This window comes from Sebastes umbrosus, chromosome 23 (assembly GCF_015220745.1).
Source record: "Sebastes umbrosus isolate fSebUmb1 chromosome 23, fSebUmb1.pri, whole genome shotgun sequence".
NCBI lineage: Eukaryota > Metazoa > Chordata > Actinopteri > Perciformes > Sebastidae > Sebastes > Sebastes umbrosus.
Genome location: NC_051291.1, coordinates 5,691,171 through 5,710,919, shown reverse-complemented (window position 1 = coordinate 5,710,919; position 19,749 = coordinate 5,691,171). Strand labels below are relative to the sequence as shown.

The 19,749-nt window shown below is 43.9% G+C and overlaps 1 protein-coding gene across 3 annotated transcripts in view; it reads left to right on the top strand.

Moving 5' to 3' along the window:
* Nucleotides 1–19,749, top strand: part of sox5 (SRY-box transcription factor 5) — a 240,974-nt gene that overhangs the window by 34,002 nt on the left and 187,223 nt on the right. For 2 of the 3 annotated variants that reach the window (XM_037760089.1, XM_037760091.1), the window contains exon 3: nt 5,515–5,579. The gene's annotated coding sequence lies outside the window, so the exon portion shown is untranslated. The remainder of the gene's footprint in view (nt 1–5,514; nt 5,580–19,749) is intronic. The other variant, XM_037760090.1, reaches the window with a different exon arrangement.

Below are 19,749 nucleotides of genomic sequence, written 5' to 3'. Positions count from 1 at the left end.
TTTCTGTCAGTGTGAGCTCATTGTTCCTGCAGCAGGGTGGCCTGTGAACCTGAGCGCTGTGCGTATCCCTCTGTTGCCTAAAACAGATAATTACTATAGGTTTGCCATCTGCAACTGTCCCAATCCCTCTTCTTGATTGCATTGAGCCCCAAATGACCAGATGTTTCATCACTATTATGGCATTAGAGCTGAGCTCAATAGGCAGATGTGTGTCTCTCTCGGCTGATTGTTGTCATGATAGAGAATAGTCTGATTACCTCCTCTGATTAGGCCAATGGGCCGCTAATCCTCCCACAGCCGCCACACATCCAGTGTGTCAGCCCTGCCCTGCACCTCTGAGAATGGGAGCAGGTTATACAACTAATACATACACACACACACACACACACACACACACACACACACACACACACACAGACACACACTTAAAGGTGCACACAACAGCAGTGCACACACAGAAAGGACAAACACTCAGACAGATGATTGAAATAGTGGTAAGATTGAAAATAACACACAGAATACATACTGGTAAATTTGCACTGCTTTTTCAGGTTGATAGAAACAGGAGGACACAAATGCATTCGCCTTAAAACACACACACACACATTCACACACACACACACACACACACACACACACACACACACACACACACACACACACACACACACACAGAGTAGGGTCTGATGTCAGGGTTTATGACGTGAGCTTGGCCACTCATCCCAAATGTCATGTTTATCTGATCCGTATTAAAGACCCTGTGACAATGGAACAGATGGGGCTGCCTTTTGTCCTACAAGTGCACATAGGACACACACACACACACACACACACACACACACACACACACATATATATATTTATATATATCCATGTAGGCTCCCCGCTCTCTCTCTCTCTCTCTCTCTCTCTCTCTCTCTCTCTCTCTCTCTCTCTCTCTCTCTCTCTCTCTCTCTCCGTCTCTCAGTGGGCCGTTTGAGTCGGGTTGAGGTTGTGTGATTGTGTTTAGCCAAGCAGAGTGATAGTGCTCTACGGGGGAGCCAGCCTGCTCTCACCACGCCAGACGGACAACATAACACACACACATACGCGGATGGACACACACACAGCCGCTGCAACTCCTGCACTATATATATATACATTTTTTAGATATCCCTTGCTGGTTTTGTTGTCCTAAAAATCAACTGAGGTCAAATGTATTCATCAGGTTTACACTGTATTTTAATCATTTTCGTCTTCTCACTGCAGTAGCTACTGAAATGCGGCTACCTATCTGTTCTTTGACCTAATTACCGTTGTGTGACTGGCACACATTGGATCTTTGAGGTCTGACAAAGTTGTCGAGTGCATTTCCTTCCTCCATAAAACATTTGCAAAGCCCATTTTTGAAAGTATTTTAAATGCATCATTGTTTACATCCGTGCTTACTCACTTGCAGTCTTCTTCACTGCCTTTGCAAGTGTACTGCTGCATATCTTGGTATGTTACCGCCACCTGTTGATCAGTGGAATAGTGTTTAAACCATTGGCAGGAATATGTGCACGCGATTGACAAAACTCACTCATAGAAAAACAGCTCCACAGTGCTGCTAGAGGTCAAAAACTCCAGTGGGAACCTTTAAAAAGTCACACAGTGCAATAGGTTACCATGCTATGATGTGATATCCTGCTCTTATAAGTCAACTTAACCCTCCACATCGCCGCATCCTAATTAATAGTGTCCTATCTCCAAGATTTAGCACACATTAATAGTCCAGAAAAGGCGATTTCATAACATTTGGCACCTACAGGCTTCTGTATGTTGACTACTTCTGTCGGTACGAAGTGTCTGGTGTGTGCTATCGGTGTCAAATGATGGTGTTTTGCCCCTCAATAACTTAGCAGTCATATTGCACTAATGCCACACCAGGATTTCATGAAACTTACACAGGGAAAATATAGGGTGCAATAGGTTGGGATTATGCAGTCTCTTCTTTGCTTTTTCTCACTTTTTCCAGATTCTCGTGCTGTAATAACTTTTTTTGTACGTTTTTCACTTACTAATTAAATGTCAATGGATACATTTCTAACACATCCTTTAGCTTAGCCCCCATGCAGGACTGTTTCATCCCCTGCGTGGGAGACAGTCCCAGATGGTTCCCATATAGACAGCATCTTGGGTCCACGTTAACTTCTTGTCAGCTTATGTCACTCACATACACTGCGACAGGAAATAAACTGGAACACAGTGGATGAGGCAGTCTGAAACAGGGCTACCTTTGACTCATTGTAACTGTTAAACTGGCCAACAACTGAAGCAATATCATCTGTACGTGAAGTAAGCTGCTCGATAAAAATACGATGCACCCGGAGAAGGACTCAAAATGTGAAGCAGACATGCACCTAGGCGACTGAAGCCTGTGTTTGCTCCCAGTGGTGTGTGAAATGTAATGGATGCATTGTTCTCCAGGTGGGAGAGAGAGAGAGAGAAAGAGGACATTAAGCCCGCTGTGCCATCACTCCCTCAAGCCTGCCTCTGTGCACAAATGCTGTCCTGTCTTAGTGTGTGTGTGTGTGTGTGCCTGTCCACCTGTGTATTTACATGCAAATGTGTTGAAGTTGAAATTTAACTCAGGTGTAATATACCCTATGTGTGTGTTGTGTAGCTATATGCCTGTGTGTGTCTTTGGTGGTTTTATAGGGTGTTTGGGTGTACTGCATGTGTGTGTGTTTGAGGTGTTTTTGTGTGTGTGTCACTTTGCTGGTGTGTGCCTAAGTGGCCATTGTGCAGACACAGTGGAGGAGAGGGAGACCAGCTAGCAACATAAAGCCACCAGTCCAGCTCTTCTGTGGCTCCACCAGCCAGCCAGCCAGCGAGCCAGCCAGCCAGCCCCACTCGGCATGCACCTGGCGTCCCCTCACACACACACACCACCATTATTAATTGCTAATACATATTTATGTGGCACAAATTTGCCATTTGTTTATGCATAAAATTATCAATAGCGCGGGGCGCTTAGCCAGAGAAAACAGTGACCTTTTTAAAGAGTAATAAATGGAACGGGGGTTGTGTGTGTGTGTGTGTGTGTGTGTGTGTGTGTGTGCGTGTGTGTGAGTGTTTATCTAATGGCTGATGTTTAAGAGGGAGGTGTTGGGTCGGAACAAGGGGAGGAGGCTGGCGGTTTTTGTGGCTGGACGTGGCAGAAAGGCAGCCGAGGCCTGCCAAGAGGAGATCCACTGATCTGGATGTTTACCCACAGTTTGTATTTCACACAGGTAATGAGCTGTCTTTGTCCCCCGGCTTCATTAGCTGTGTCCATGTTCACAGTGTCCGTACTGGATGTGCCTTTGAGAGTGTGAGGATGATTTGTTTGCACACAAGTGTATCAGTGAGCATGTTTTTTTTTTCCATCTACACATGTGAAGAAGTGTGTGTAAGTAGTAAGGAGTTATGAGCACCTGACTCGCTCTGCAGGTGAACCACACCCTTTAACACTCTACAATAAGATACTCACCCACTTTATATTCAGTTATAAGTAACATCTTGGCTTTTGCCATTGGATCTCAAGCAAGACTGGCTAGGTTTGAAGAGATAGGGTTGAATCAGGACTGAATGGACCAGACTGGGATGGAATAGGACAAACTGGACTCTACTACATTGGTCAGGACTGGACTGTAGCCCACTGCAGTGGTTCAAAGCCTGTTTTCCTTGAAGCCCCCCTTATTTATATCTAAGGAAAGCTGAACCCCCCCAGGTGCGTGCCTCCCTTTGTGTGCGGCAAGCGGGAGAGCAAACAGGTTTTTGACCGCAGTGAAAATGTAGTTATTGAAAGGCTAAACCCCAACAAATATGGATTGAAGCAGAATATTTCATTAGATAAAAACATGTTGTATATTTTGGAAATGATTACATATCTCATTTCTCAATAAATGTTGACTTTGGACTTTACAACGCTCTGCAGTTATTGGAAATGTTTGGATCACTCGAGACAGAAACAATCCTACGCAGTCACCACAGGAATCTAATTCTACTAACAGTATAATACGATTATAATAATATTAGTGGAGCCTGATCTTTATCTGACACTGTGCAGAAATTAGGGCTGCACCGATACAACTTTTTTAGCTCCGATAGCGATATCTGGTCTTTGGATATCGGCCGATACCGAGTACCGATCTGATACCAGTGTTTTATTAATAAGCTGTATGCCTCACTGTGTGGAAGTGACTGGGATCATTCTTTTAGGTGTAAGGCAACATCAGGCTTGACTTAAACATTGCTTTCTTAACTTTGTAAAACGAAATGTAACAAATACATTGATATAAATGTACTGAATTGTTATTTATTTTTAAAATAATAATTTGTACACCAGTAACTAAAGAAGTCTTCAAATTAACAGTAGTTAAAATCCAAGTGTAAACTTTTTTAATGCAGCAACAAATTGGTCAAAAGTTAAACAGGAATTAAAATGACAGTCTATAACTTATATGGTATATAAACAGAATTGTCTTCAATAGATCGGCCCCGTTGTCACCGATACCTGATCCAGCTATTTGAGTCAGTATCGGCCCGATATCCGATCCGGTATCGGAGCATCCCGAGCAGAAATACCGTAATTACTGAAGATGCTTGCCGATCGATACCACTTTCACGTCTGTGGAATAAATATGAAGCTACAGCCACTTGGCTTAGCTTATCTTAGTGCAAAGATCAGAAACAGTGAGGAACAGCTAGCTTGGCTCTCTCTGAAGTAAACAACCCCCCCCTACCTGTACCTCTAAAGCTCATTCATTAACATGCTAGTTTAAAAACGTCAATTTGTGGTTTCATGGTGGGTTATGAGCCAGACTATTTCTTGGCTGTGTGCAGTGACTTCCTGGAGTTTTGACTCCAGGATGAGTCCACAATGAATTGAAACAATGAAAGCAAACCGCAACAGCAAAACAATTAACTAGTGCAATTTCCAAATTTGGAAGATTATTAAACAGCCTCTTAAAAAAATGGGAGCTCCGGTGTTGAATCGAGTCCCTGGAGGAGAGGAAGGACTCATTCTGCTCTGCATATTTAACACAAAAGATATTACAAGAACAAACACTTTTCAAACAGTGTGTTCTGTTGTTCAAAGTGTTGAGTTACTGGCCTACACATACGGTATTAGTTTATTGTTTTATATCTAGATCTTCCCCTTTACACTTTGTTTCTTCTTCTTCTACTGTAGTTCTACCTTCTTTTCTGCTCTTTATTCCTCATGTTCTTCTTTCTCATCTTTGAGAGTTCCCGTCTCTCTTTTTTCAGTCTCCTCTTATAGTCATTGATTTTCCCCAGTTTGTTCCTCTCTGCTTTGCTCTCCACTCTCCTTCAATCTCTCTGATGATCTGCTCCACACTTCATTTGTCCTCTTTTTTCTCCTCTCACCACCGTAACATCTCTGTAGCGGTGTTTTATCTCTGTGTGTGTGTTGCCATGTTATTGTCAACCTGGCCGTGTCTCTGAGTGTGAAATCCATCTAAATCTCTCTCTGTTTGTCTTTACCAGGGTCGGTCGCGTCTCCGATGGGCATCCACTCTTCAGCAGAGCCACCTCTCCTGGGATGCTTGTAGGTCAGCTGCTATTTTCATACGCCCCACACACACACACACACACACACACACACACACACACACAGACATTCTGTATTTAAATATGTAAGTGCTCAAGGGACGCTGCTTTTAAAACTATGGCAAACAAACACTCGTTGAACTGGGTGATGCTGTCCGTCATGCTCGCTCCCTCTCTTTCATAACACACACATGGACCCTTTCCCCCCCCCTCTCCCTCTCTCTGTAACCCAGCTTTTATGTGGCCTTCGCGAGGTCACACACAGGGCTCAAGTCAGTTTCCATGACTACACAGTCAGCATCCAGCCAATCGGCATTCTCAGCTGGCCTCTATGGGGCCAGTGGGCAGCCAGTAAGCATCATATCTGTACATCTGACATGGAGGGTAAAGGGGGGAGGAGGGTGTTTGTGTGAAGGAGGGGTGGTTAGTACAGAGGCGTCTAATGTATCTTGTGAGGTTCACTGATGAAAAAAGAATAATTTAATAATGCAATATATCCTCATGTATTATTCTTTAATATAGAAGAGTTGATATAGTAATTTTCTTTATACTGAGGCTAATGTCCAAATTCAGTCCGAAGTTTTGTGACGCATAAGTTCCAGACTGATTCCTCTCTATGAATAGTATACAAAATACAGTAGCAACACTATGCAAAGCATGCCAGGAAACTCTCGTCCTCTTGAGAAATGGGGGTTTCACAAAAGCAGTGTAGGAAACTCCTGGGGGACTGAGACGAACAACCCAGATACACAAGTAAATACTAAAGGAACCAAATCCCCTCATTGGACTTGACATCTCCTGAGGGAGAGAGAGAGCAACATGACCAGTGTTTATTTTTCTCCAACTTTCTACCGTGTACACTCACAGACTGAACAACTTTCCTCCTTCCAACTTCTGCATACTACTCTTATGTTTTCAGTAGAGTAACAGCAACTTACTCCTCGCAGATGAGACAGGAAGCAGTCATGTTAAACTCCAAATATTTAACAATCCAATCGGTGCTTCTTTAGGTTTGTCAAGTTGCTTCACACAAAAAAAACATTATATACACAGAAAAAGCAAGAAAAACAGGGATTTTAAGAAGGATTTTGAAATAGAATGTGCTATTTTGGTGTCAGGTGCACTGGGATGAAGTAGAGTTTCGTGAATGTTAGCTTGACCTTTGCCACAACTCATGTATGCATAAGTGCAGCACCGTACAAAGCTTTAACCAACACCCATGCTGTCTGTTCTCTTAGTAGGAATCATGTGTCCTCTGCTGCTACGTTGCTCAGATGCTCGGCCTGTTTCATTGCGTTCCCCACATTTTCCAACACTGGGAGTTGAACTAGAGTGTAAACTGGGACACTTGGAGCGCAAAGGGGTGAGAGGGCCAAAGAGGTAGATGGTCAGAGAACAGCATATGGAGGGTAGGGAGAATGGGATGGTTTGTTCGGGAAATGAAAGCCGTGGGACGGCAAAGGACAGCTGAGACAAAAGAGACATATGGAGCTTCAACACAGAGCCTGCTTTATTTATTTTTTTGAAATACCGCTGTGGTCAAATTGTTCCTCTACTTTGTCAAGATTTTTAGTACAAACAAGAAAATAGACGCAAGGAAAAGTGTGGCTTTTGAACTATAGTGACGGAAGGTGGGAAGAAAAAGTGGAGAGACACACACAGGTAAATTGACAGTGAGGTGTGAGTTAGGTCAGTTTAGTCGGGACATATGGCTCCCGCCAGCCCAGAGACTCAGCACTGAGGGACCACGAGGACAGAATAGAAGAGCAAAGACCCACATGCCATCTGCACAAGGGACAAAGAGTGGGGAGATATGAGTCGAGTGTGTGAGAGGGCAAGTATGGCCCAGTAACAATGCCAGGCTCGCTGAGACACACAAACACACCCAGTAGACATATACAAAAAAAGCATATGCACATTCTTATTGGACACAAACACAAACTTTCAAACAAATGCATGTAAACACATTGACTTGAGCACATGCACACGCTCACCAACACTGACACTTTGACTGAAACAGACTTTATGTCACTGCTGTCTCTTCATCTGCCAGAGCGGCCATCCAGAAAGCCCTGTCCTCAAATCAGATTGTGTGTGTGTGCGTGTGTGTGTGTGTGCTCTTTTTCTCCTTCCTGTCAGACACTCACTGAAGTGGCATGCTTCACAGGGCATTATATTGTCTGACATATGGGTTTAGCTCCTCTCTGCTCCGTCCAGGAAACAAGGCCAAGCGGGCAGCCTCAGAATGGAGCCCTTGGGTTCGATGCAGTTTCCATCCAGTCCGGTCGTCTTTAATGTCCGCGGAGCGAAAACTGGGGTACTGACGGGGCTCCGCTAACGGGGTCACCGGCCCCAGCGCTGGGTCACTTTGTTGTGTGTGTGTTGGTTCCCCCGTTCGACTTCTGGGTCAGCGTAGGAGGTCTGGAGAGCAGGTTGCGACCATGAGTCAATGTGACAGACACACTTTCTGTGAATAGCTCACCTACATGCTGTTGCCCCTAAATTACACTCTTTCATTTGCTTTCCATTCATGAATCTACAGAGACTTATATAACTTTCTTTTACCCTCATTTTGTAGTTGATGTTGAGTAACAATGCAGAAGCAAGCAGGGACTTTTGGTGACGCATTCAAGGAAACTTGCAGCATAGTTAAAGTCAGAGCATTATGTTTTCGGGTTGTCCGTCCTTCCGTCCCGTTTTCGTGAACGCGATATCTCAGAATCTCCTTGAGGGAATTTCTTCAAATCTGGCACAAACGTCCACTTGGACTCAAGGATGAACTGATTAGAATTTGGAGGCCAGAGGTCATAGATCAAGGTCACTGTGACCTCACAAAACACGCTTTTGGCCATAACTCAAGAATTCATATGCTATTTATGACAATTTCACACAAATATCTTACAGGATAAAGTTATGAAGTGATGACATTTTGGTCAGACAAGGACGTATACTGCAACTTGACTTGTTGGCGGAGGCAATCAATCGTGCGGCGGTAATTTAGTAATCTAGTTTGATCCAGCACCTGTACTGTAAGTTTTTTTGCATGTGAGTGCCCTACACCTTGTTTGTCTTTGGAAAATGTAGAGTTTGCACATTTCTAATAGATAAATAGAGAATAAATACATGCAAAGATTATTAAAAAACAAACAAAGTTCTCTTATAAAACATTTTTAGTGCAGCCGTTCATCATTAAAATGACTATTAAAAGAAGTTTGAGGTGGTTGAAAAAGTGATCTCTCTGTAACTCAACATGCACATTTACTTTCATAGCTTTGTGTGTATGTACTGTATGTGATATTCTATGACTTCTCTTTAGAGAGTTGGATAATTTTCCATAATATTCCATAAATCTTGTGACCGCTGGAATCACGCACACACCGTAACGCACATGACACATGCGTGAACTCTTCACTTCCACCGGGACTAATCCGTTTCATAGACGTAGGGTATTGGCCCCCACCTGGGTGCTTGCTTTTTCTAATGTGTGTGTGTGTGTGTGTGTGTGTGTTTGAGACGCAGAGTGGGTGGGTTGGTGTGTTTACAGGCATGTGGGTGCTGAGGAGCTGATGGCATAAACAGATAAAGCTGTGATGGAGGATGTGCGCTCTTTTGTTTGAGTTTTAAGAGACAAACGGCTGTCCGAAATACACACACAAGCATGAGACGCACACGTACACACGCCACCCCCACTCTGCAGTGTGTATACAGCACACGTCAGGTCTTAAGTGCTTGGTAACAAAGGGTGAGTTTATCCCTGGGATCCACTGTAAATACAATGGTGAGTAATGCTAAGAAGACCAGCCTGTGGTCACTGCAGCCACGCACAGCTGAGAGATAGTGGCTGAGAATACGTGGGATTTCAAAGGGACTGTCTGGCCTTTTAAAGGTGCTGTGTGTAGCATTTTGGGTTTCTCAAAGTTGAAACCATATTCCCATAAATCTATTACTTTCCCCTCCCTGGCGTTGCTCCATGTTCAGTTGTTTTAGGGAAGAACTAGAGGAAGAGCAAACATACTGTAAGGGCCTTGATAGCAGACTTTATTGATTCCCAAGGAACTTCCAGTTTGTGTTCTAACACGTAGCTGATATTATAAAGTCAACAGAGGAACTGGAATAAAGTTGTGAAAAAGTACTGGTTCCCCTTTTGTGCAGGACAATTATCCATCTGGTTTCCTATGCATTGTGCCACAAAACCAATGTTCAGTATTGTCACGCTATATCGTGTAGTGTTTGACCACACGTCGTCTTTAAAGGCCTTTACACAGGGACGGTTTTCTTGTGCGGTTTAATTCGCACGTCAATACATTTTTTTAGAACTGTTGTTTTTGTCATGAATACTTTCACACAGAACTTGAATATTATGCAACATACTTTTGTTCGGAATGAAGTTGATTTTTCGGAGCTTTCGCACTGCAAATAAAGGCATATTAATGAAATAACAACCCGGAGGCTCCATAGTCCGAACCAAGATGGCAAACTTTATTACTCTTTCAACCATGACAAAGGCAGCGAAGACCAGATCCACTCCTTCCGTCCTTACCTTTCACAATAAAAGCCCTAGACATATAATATTCGCAGATGAGTTTTTCCGCATTTTTGTGTTGTTTAGTCGTCACGCCCCTGGTGTGTAGAGGCCTTAAGCATGTAAACTGTTTTTGACTTCAAAATTAAATTGGTTTTGTAATTTATTTAAACCTCCTTCACAACGAGCTAGTATGACATGGTTGTTACCAAGGGATATCTTAGGTTTTCTAGTTTCATATGGTGCCAGTATCTTCACTCTAGATTTAAAACCGAGCTCGCTACAATCTAAAAATAACAATTTGTGTTAATGCGTTAAAGAAATTAGTGGAGTTAAAACAAATTTGCGTTAGCGCGTTGTTATCGCATTAACTTTGACAGCCCTAGTAGTATTGTTTGAACATTTCCTCACATTGTAAATGTATGTCACCTAATGTGTATTTTCCAATAGTTGCGTGTTTGTTCGTTAGTTATTGTGTTTCCACGGGGTACCTTTACCTCATGATGAAGATGAATTATCTCTTGAATGTCAGCGCTCAGCAGACGCGGAGCCGGTAGAGATTCAGTGCTTAAAGACACTTCAGCAGCGCGGAAGCTCGTTGACACGGGGACAAGGATGATCTCTGTATTATTTTTGGCTGGAACATCTGAAACCTTTGACGACATGGCTGAAATAAAGCTATTGTTATTGTTGCAAGCTGTCTCCATACGGTCAACCCCCCCTCAAACACACACATACATACACACACACTGCTCAGCAGTGGGAGCACATCATCTGTCACCCAGGGCCCAGGCGGAGGGGCGACAGATTGTCCTCGCGGTGTTCCTTCAGGTCCCATTGCTCCAAACACACACTCACACACACTCACACACACACATACAAACAAACAATCTGCCCACTGACATACTGTTCTCATAGTATTCCCTCAGAGTGCGGGCAGGGCGGTTTCACTGCCTTTATCTCTGAGGAATATTAATACAACACACCATGATTCACAACATTTCGACACAGGGACACTGTAGTGTTGTTTTTTTTCATTTATACAGCCAGAACATACTACTTATTTAACGCCAATTCATCATAGTTTGTCTGCTTTGTTCGTGGTAGAAAAGTAGAATTACATGCTGATGAGCAGGAGCGTTTGACACGCACAGTGTTACAGTTAAAGATTAACCACGTGCGTTCACATCAAATAGGGGATCACTACTTGCGGCGCAGAACAAATGAATCTCACATCAATGGCTTTTCTGCTGCTATAAGATACGGCATAGTGGGGAGATCAAAACGCCAGCGTGACGTATTTAACTGTCACAAAATAGCCGCATCAATTAAACATCAAGAGCGTGCATTCTATAGCCTGACCCGGTGATAATCAAGGGTGTTTTTTAGTATCAAAGTGCTGCTCAGCGAACGCCAGCAGGCCCTTTAAAGATCATCATCCATAAACATTACCTGGCTTTGTTCTCCGCTAGCGGGGAAACCACACAGACGTCCACGCCTTCCTTTCTCTTTTCCCCTATCGCTCTTTCTGGCGCTCTCATGCCCTCTTTACCTGTGTGCAAAGAGCTACGGGCCTCATAGATTGTCTTAATGCGCTTTCTGTTTCTCTGTGGAATTGTCTTTCTGTGAAGAGAAAGAAAAAAGTGCGATAGAGAACCGAGGCGAAGGAGAGAGAGAGAGCGAGAGAGAGCAGGTAGTTTCATTACCCCCGCCCTCTCTCTCTCTCTCTCTCTGGGTGCCTGGGTTATGGCCAATTAGGCCTATTAGCAACAACAAAACACAACAAAACCCGGTCGGCAGGCAGGCAGGTAGTTAACGGTGGGAGGAATTGTTATCTCTCCCACCGACAGGAACAAAGAAAACGCTCTCCAGAGTGCCGGTGAAAGAATTTATACCTCCCAGTGTTCTCAATTCTACAATTAAACTCTTTACTGCAATTTCCTGTTGGTTGGAGTCTCCAGAGGGACTTTCCAATGCACTGCAGTGATTTTTACACCTGCAAAGTGGCCTGTTATGTAATTAACCAGGTTTAAGACAATTTCCTCAGAGGTGCAGGGAAGAGACACAACTTTACAGCTTTTAAACAAGACTCTGTTGAGTCTTGTGATGGATGTGGGGATGACACATTAACCTTTATCAGCTCATTTCAATGTGATTATAGCTCTATGGCTCCAGAGGTGATCGGCTTCCTTCGTATCTGCTGTGGAGGTAGAGCTGCAATGATTAATCGATTAATCAATTAGTTGTCAACAATTGAATTAATCGCCAAATATTTTGATAGTTGAAAAAAGTAAAAATTATTTTATTCCAGTTTCTTACATGTGAATATTTTCTGGTTTCTTCTATGACAGTAAACTGAATATCTTTGTATTGTGGACCAATTGTAGACATTTGAGGAAGTCTTCTTGGGCTTTGGGAAACACTGATCTATATTGTTCTACCATTTTCTGACATTTTATTGACCAACTAATCGATTAATCGAGAAAATAATCGTTAGTTGCAGCAGTATATGGAGAATACAGCGTGATATGATTTGCCTGGTCACTTAGAATTTTTGGACGGATTCGGACCGTAGACCTTAGTTTTGTCATGGTCATTTGACTACTACAAAAGAAAATGGCAATTGTTGTTAGTTATGGTTATGGTGTCAACAGAACACACGTCAGTGGGGCCGTAAAGTGAGAAGAAATTAACAGTCAAGTTGTTGAGTGGTAGTAAATTTGCAGTGTAGGTTTCAGTTTGTCTCTGAATACAAACTGCAGCTCTCCAGGACCCAGGTAAAGGTCCCATGTCTTGCTTCTCAGCTGCTGGATAAAGTGAAGGCGGTTGGCATCAACGTCGGCCCTGAAGGCATAAACAAAGTCTCTCCTGCGCTTCCCCACCACAATCTGGAAGCTTTAGCAGGAACGGTTAAGAACCGGACAAAGGCAACAAGACAAAATGAGCCACAGTAGCACACAGGGAGAGGACTTAACAAAGAGCCAGTTGGAGAAAACTCAAATTATTTTCCGAGGATGACAGAGAGAGGGACGGGAGAGCCCGGAGACACAGCTCACGTACTGTAGGTGATGACGACGGTAGGTAAGTCATGAGTTCTTACGCTCACATAATTGCAATGTGAAACCAAAACTAACCGGTTTAAATGTATACAATGTGACAAAAACTCTGACCTTGGTTCGGACTTTCAAGTGTGAAAAGGTCCTTACTTTAACAGTGGGAAATTCTGCAACATCACACGGTAGTCGTTTAATTCTGGCTCATTGATTGCAGTGGTTCTTTCACAATACATCACTGTATCAGCAGCTGATACAAGCCACCACACAAAGTTGTATAACAGCCCTGAAAGTCAGTTGCAGCCAAAGAGGATTACTGGAGATGAAAAGTGTGAGTGAAATTTTCACACAAGTACCCGGTTGAATTTGGCTCTTGTAGATGTGGCAGTGTGGTTTCCAGGTGTGATATGAAGAAAAGTGCTTTTCCACCTATGTGGCAGCAGAGAAAAAGTAATGATTAGGGCAACATGGGGTAGCTGGAAGGATTAAATCTGCATCTCCTTTTGTCTTCTTCCTCGTCCCTCTCTATCTCCGTCTCTTTCTTTGTCAGTTCCTTAAGACCCCCTTACTCCGCGCTCAGACTAAACACGCCATGCTCCGCATAAAATCCATTAACTCAACAACATGCCGATACACAACCATCACCCAGATGGGAGCCGAGTGTGCATTGTGTGAGCGTCATGTTGAGGCGGAGGGAGATGCAATCAAATAGAGATGTGCAGAATAAAACAGGGCGAAGGATGGAGGGAGAGGAGGAGGGAGGGAGAGAGGGAGAGATGGAGAGATGGAGGGAGTAGGCAGGGAGGTAAACTAAATGTGACATCTCATATTTGACTTTTCACTTCCCATTTAGCTGACACGTCCAAGATAAGTGGAGGAAAGATTACTGGTCTCATTCTGTTAGACAAAGGCCTGCGTGTGTGTGAGTGCATTTGTTGTTTCAGGCATGTCAATTTTTACATTTAGGCCCTTTAGCTCATTCTCTTATGTGACTGATGATAAATAAGCAGGTCGGAGTTCAGTGTGTGTGTGTGCAGACAATAGAGATTAATTTTCATATCCAGTTTTATCGTCTGTGTACCATTTCATTTGGGTTATGTTTCAATTGCTAACGCATGACTCCTTCTTTTTTTTTACAACACAGGCTTTATTTTCATGGTTTTGACCATCATTCCTTTCAGTCATCATAACATTTTACTCACCAAGTGAATTGCTGAGATGTGGAAACATGGCAACATCGCTAGGGTTGGGTATCGAAACCTCAGTACACCTTTGGTACCAACTGACAGTAGCAAGTATCAAGAACCCTGGTCAGATCTTTTGTATTTTGCCAATTTTAGATTGTATTTTATTTAAGGAAGCCGCTCGTGTTGAGATAAGATTTAACAGTTGAGACTTGGCTTTTTTTGTTAATTGAAAAAGCGTGTTTTGAAGCAAAACCAGTGGGCAACCTCTGGGTCTGAAAAGTGAAGCCAATGCTGAAGTACCTGAATTCTTTCTACTAGCCAGCAGGGGGTGACTCCTCTGGTTGCAAAAAGAAGTGTGATTATTCGTTTGTTGGGAAGGTGAATTTTGGTATTCCGATATTTGTTTTCTTAATGACTCTGTTCCGGCGACAGCCGCAGCTGTAGGCACTATGTTTTCGGTTTGTCCGTCTGTACGTACCTTTCTCGTGAACATAATATCTCAGGAACGCCTTGAGAGAATTTCTTCAAATTTGGCACAATCAACCACTTGGACGATGAACAATTAGAATTTGGTGGTCAAAGGTCAAGGTCACCGTGACCTCACAAAACACGTTTTTGGCCATAACTCAAGAATTCATACGTTAATTATGACAATTTCAAACTGCAACTTGACTGGTTGGCGGAGGCATACAACCACGAGTAGGTAATTCTAGATTTCTTTTTTAATCCCCTCAGGATTACAAACATGCATATAACACACCAAACCTTTTGGAAAATGTTTTTTATTCAATAACAATACAAACAACAACACTGTAGAATAACAGAACCCTTACAGAGGCTGCACTACGCACGGGCTTGCAGGCGGGTGTGTAATGCCCGGAGACATCTGCCTCAAAACGCCTCCGTTTAGCGGGAGAGGGCCTGCAAACGTGACTTTGAGATACGTCTACACTCGAACACACAGAGGGACGAGGAGAGGAGACGCTGAGCGCAGACAGAGGCGTGTGTGCACCGTCCACACGAGGCATAAAAAAAGTGTCTTCCATAGGACAAAATACACATGGTAGATCTTACCACACTGTTTACTGACAGTCTTTGTCACTCATGTGAAAAGACTCATATTTGAGGAGTGTGTGTGTGTGTGTGTGTTTGTGTGTGCACGGCTGCTACAACGCGGGTGCCCACTCAAGCGAACAAGAGAGGCTGCAGTTATCTTCACCTCCAATTACACACAGGGAACACCTCCGCTGTGTGTGTACGTGTGTGCACACAATCACACGTTTCTGTAACCTTTGTGTGTGACTGTTTGACTGTGTTTGCGCGTGCGTATGTGTGTGTGTGTATCCCCCACAAGGCCCTGGGGTTACAGGCAGCTTGGTGACAGTGCAGATGGGATAACATATGACATGTGAGTGACTGAGTGAGTGTGTGTATGCATGTGTGTGTACGTGTGTGTTTGTGTGCGTGCGTGTCAGTCCATCTGGGCTCCCCTCTGATCGGGCCGGGGCTCCCTCTGCTCTCCGAGGCCCACTGGGGAGCCGGCGGGACGACGGAGACGCAGAGAAGCGAGGTCTGCCTACCTTCAGCCTCTCTCACCTCCACCAACTCTGTTACTGCACCTTAGCGTTATAGAAATGTTGTTATGAATATTAAAATGTTGTTTTATCTTAAAGTCAATATAGAGTAGAACTGACTCCCTGTTAACGACCTTTGCTGACTTACATAGTTTAATTTTTATTTAATATTTATTGCCTCATTTTGACCTCAAATTATATAAAACAAAATATAAAATCACTTACATTTTTTCATCTTCTATAAACATCTTGACTTGATTTGAGCATATTTTTTATTTTTTATGCTAAATGCAGTACCTGTGAGGGTTTCTGGACAGTATTTGTCATTGTTTTGTGTTGTTAATTGATTTCCACTAATAAATATATACATACATTTGTATAAAGCAAGCATATTTACCCACTCCCATGTTGATAAGAGTATTAAATACTTGACAAATCTCCCTTTAAGGTACATTTTGAACAGATAAAAAATGTATGATTAATTTGCGATTAATCGTGGTTAACTATAGACAATAGTGATAAATCGCAATTAAATATTTTAATTGAATGACAGTCTGAATTTTTGATATTTCAACAAAACAACAATCTTTGTGAAAGGGGAACACCTTGGGGAGTTCTAATGCACATTAGGAAAAGTTGTATGTTAGTTGTTTTATAGTATATTGACAAGGAAGAAGAATGCAAGGAATAAAAACGACAATTTCTTTGGTTCTGCTGCATCGGTTTCGATCAAAAAAATGTGCATTGTGAGTCCGACAATGTTACAGGAATGGGATGCTAAATCGATGTACTCTTTAACTTCAACCAAAGTGTTTTAGTAGCCTAAACTTAATTACTTACAGGATGAAACATGTGAACTCTGGAATATGGTTACAAAGTGCTGCACCTTGTAGGCCCACCGTCTACCCGACCACATTCCTACAGGCAGTAATTGTGCTTCCTCCAAAGCATATTTCACATATTCAAAAAATTGTATCCAAATTGCACACAATGTATGGACACTGACAATGCCACCTTTTGCCAGCATTTGAACCAAATGTGGCACACAATGCCTGAGGCCACTGCCAGCATACAGTACCTGCAGTATAAGTGCACCGTACATGTATATCCATTCTCCAGTGAACAATTTGGCTGTTTTTTTTTTTGTGTACAGCACAAGTTCACATGTGATTACATGCTGCTTATACTGTATCTGTTTTGAAGTTTAATTGGGTGATTTTTTATGTGTTGAATCCAATTTTTCCTTCAGCTGGCATGAGCTTCACGTTGCAGAGCCAATGGCATCGGCTTTTTTACCACCACAAAGGCGAGACGCTGAATGTACAGGACACTGTGTGCAGCTGACATTGTGCATTGTGTGCCCCATGAGACTTGTCACACTCTCTTGTTCATGGGATCCAGGTCCATGGCTATTTTGTGGGGCCGGCCAGGGCCACGTGGTGTTGAGGGGGGAAAGGCTGCGGGATTTGGACCGACGGAGGCATCGGAGGGATGGTGTGTGTAGTCGGGATGAGAGGGAGGCAGCAGGGAGCTGGGCAGTCGGGTTTGTTCCCGTTCCATCCTCGGGCTGGAGGCCAGAGCCTGGACACCGAGGATGAGAGATGATGGAAAGAAAGGGAGCAGGAGTCAGAGGACAGGGCGGATGCAAGTAGAAAGAGATAGAGAAAGAGGTGGGGGGTGTTGGAACGAAGGAGACATGGGGGTCTTTGTGACCGAGGCAGGAAGGGTTATGAGGAGATGAAGAGAAAGGGTGAAGAAGAAAATGTCACTAGAACAATGCTAATAGCAGGGGGGTGTTCTTGTCCGATCAGACCAACACTGAGATGCTAAAGAGGACTTAATGACGCCTGACAAGTGCAATTAATAATTAAAGCAGGAGCCGACGGTCATGCAGCTAGCATGCGACGATAACTGAGGTTACACTCCCTTGACAAGCCTACTCTCCTGCCCTTCCACCTTCTCTCCTCTTTAGTCACAATTTAGTCATCTTTTCACTTTCCTCTCCTCTTATCACTCCCTCCCCCTCTCTGTCTGTCTGTGTAATTTTGGCACTTATGTTCGTACCACACCCCTGCCCCCAACCCTGCCCTCCGTCGCTTTATCCGTCGCCCATCCGCTCTTTCTTTCCCCCCCATTCTATCGCTCTTGCTCTCTCACCCCTCCCGTCACCCTTTGAGCAGCTCATGCAAAACTGCAGCCGTCACTATCAGGTGTTGACGAGTTGCCCTACTTGATATTCATGGGTGAGATTATTTGGAAGTGTGTGTGTGTGTGTCGGGGGGGTTACAGGAGAGGGAGGTGATGGAACGGGTGTGTGTGTGCTGGTTAGGAATGGGGGTTGGAGGGTGTACAGGGTGTACATGAAGCATCATTACCATATCAAAGACATGCTAGGCTTTCTGTCCTAATGGTAATTACACTGCCCACAATTGGCGCTCACTGCTCGGATCACAACAACAAGGGAAAAAAAAATTCAAAAAATGGATGGAGGGATGAGGAGGAGGGATATTAAAGGGAAGTGGAGGGGGGGGGTACAATTGGCTGGGGCTTTCAGGTTATGTTAATACCGCTCATCTATTTAATTAGTGGCTGGCGTTGGGCTTTGTTTACATCTGACGTGCCCCTTCTAGGAAAGACAGATGAGAGAGAGGGAAACGGAGAGAGAGAATGGGCGAGGGTGAGCGAGGATGAACGAGCATCAGAAAACAGAACAAGAGAGAGACGGAGGAGGAGGATAGCAGAAGTGGTTTCCGGGGACGGGTGGTGGGATGGCTGGAGCGGGGTGTGACTGCGCCTCTTGAAGCCGTAATGAGGTCCGTTGTGGATGGACCTTTGATAGGCCTCCTGGCTCCACCTCTTTCGGCCGTCTCTGGAGCCGAGCGGGCCGGGCCGGGGGGAATCAGCTCAAGACCGCGGCCAGGAATAATGCCTGCCTGTCTGCCTTCCTGTTTCTGACTGATTGACTAGCTGATTGGCTGACTGAGTGCTTGACTACCTGACTCCCCGCCAAACGCCAAACCGAGGGGACTGAGTAGATGAGAATGAAACTGACCCATTGACTTGATGACTGACCGGCTACATGATGCTTCAATATGCACTTTTGCCCCTAGACGTGGTTGTCCGACTTCTCCGACCGAAAGTGTCTACACCTGTTCCCAATCACCACATTTGAGGCACACTTCCACACAGTCTCTTCTCAAAAGTATTCATGGTGTTGCACACGTTTGCACACATGAAAAGTGACAAGTAGTTAAGTCAATAATGGAGAAAGAGAGAACAAACCTGGTTTACTTTCACACCTCTGCACACACGCGGCCAGTCGCTGGTGTAAAGTTGCAGAGATCGTCAGATTGTCGGTTTTGGAAAGTTTCCAAGATAGATGCAGCCTCCCCTCATTTCCAGGGAATTCCAGATTCTGTTAGATGATCTGATAAGCTCTTTGTTTGAAGCATACTGAGGCGTCAGGTAGCTTGGTGTAAGTCTGATGGCTACCTGACCGACCTACTCAATCGCCAGAAAAGAACGTTGACCTCGACTCCATCCTGTTGACCTAAATTGGGTAACTGACAGTCAGGCCTAAACTGACTGACTGATGTACTTACTGTTCTGAGCCACTGACCATATCCTTGACCGCTCCACTCGGTTACTGTGTGTGTGTGTTTGTGACTTTGTTTGGTCTAAAGATCTTTGGGACTGACTTTTTGCATGCAATTTGCCTATGCATATGAGTCTTCACACCCGAGCGCACACATTTCTGCCGAGTCTTTGTAATGTGAATGTTTTTTGGCTCCTGAATACCTGTGTGTGTGCATCTGTATCCACTTTTTAAAAAGGGG